The sequence below is a fragment of the Sinocyclocheilus grahami genome, unplaced genomic scaffold (genome assembly GCF_001515645.1).
Source record: "Sinocyclocheilus grahami isolate Dianchi unplaced genomic scaffold, SAMN03320097.WGS_v1.1 scaffold2443.1, whole genome shotgun sequence".
Lineage (NCBI taxonomy): Eukaryota > Metazoa > Chordata > Actinopteri > Cypriniformes > Cyprinidae > Sinocyclocheilus > Sinocyclocheilus grahami.
The window spans coordinates 1-882 of NW_015507622.1; the positions used below are offsets into that span (position 1 = coordinate 1).

Sequence of the window (882 nt, forward strand, 5' to 3'; positions counted from 1 at the left end):
TTTTTTCTTTCTTTATCGCTAGTTTTGCAATGTGACCTTGATGAAATCTAAACATGGTTTCACTGCACCGACACATTTTTCTGACATGTTATAGCAGCAGCGTGTGAAACAGCATATGGCTTTAGTCCAACTGCAAACTTGAAGTTTCACATAAGTTTATCTACAGTTTTACAATTTTTGACTTTTTGGCTTGTAAATACAAGCACGATTTTTTTTGTTAATTGTCTCCATAATGAATTTGTAGAACAAGCAGGACAAGACCATGACGGACTCGCTTGAACTTTTGGGGTAAGTCTCTTAAATTCAGTTAACCAATCTGACTTGTTTGAAGTATTTGATCTAGATTTCTTCATTCTGTTTCTTTTAGTCTTCTGGATAATTCAGAGGATGAATGCCTCGGCACTCAGTTTGAGTGTAAACGTGACACTCAAGCGTTACATTGTCACAGCCTGAAAGAAACAGGCTTGAAGCAGCAGGGCAAAACACGGGCCAGGAGGAGGTTACTCATCACATGTGCTGTGTGCTTGATCTTCATGATCGGAGAAGTCATTGGTGAGAATAAAAGGACATGCTCTGTTTAAAGGGTTTAGTCTGCTGTATAACCTGCTGATTGCAAAAGTAAATGGGCATGAACTTACTGTTATCTTTAGATGCATTTAAGACTTGTGTGCTGACGTTCTGCTCTTGCAGGTGGTTACGCTGCTCACAGTCTCGCTATAATGACCGATGCTGCACATCTTCTCACTGACTTTGGCAGCATTTCGATCAGTCTCTTCTCATTGTGGATTTCCTCTAGACCACCGTCCAAACATCTGACCTTTGGATGGCATCGATCAGGTGTGTGTGTGTATATATATATATATATATATATATATGTATATG

General features: G+C 39.3%; 1 pseudogene; it reads left to right on the plus strand.

Annotated features, from left to right (window-relative positions):
• Window positions 1-232: 232 nt before the first annotated feature.
• The window catches only part of LOC107575033 (zinc transporter 2-like), a 3518-nt pseudogene continuing 2868 nt past the window's right edge, over window positions 233-882 (plus strand).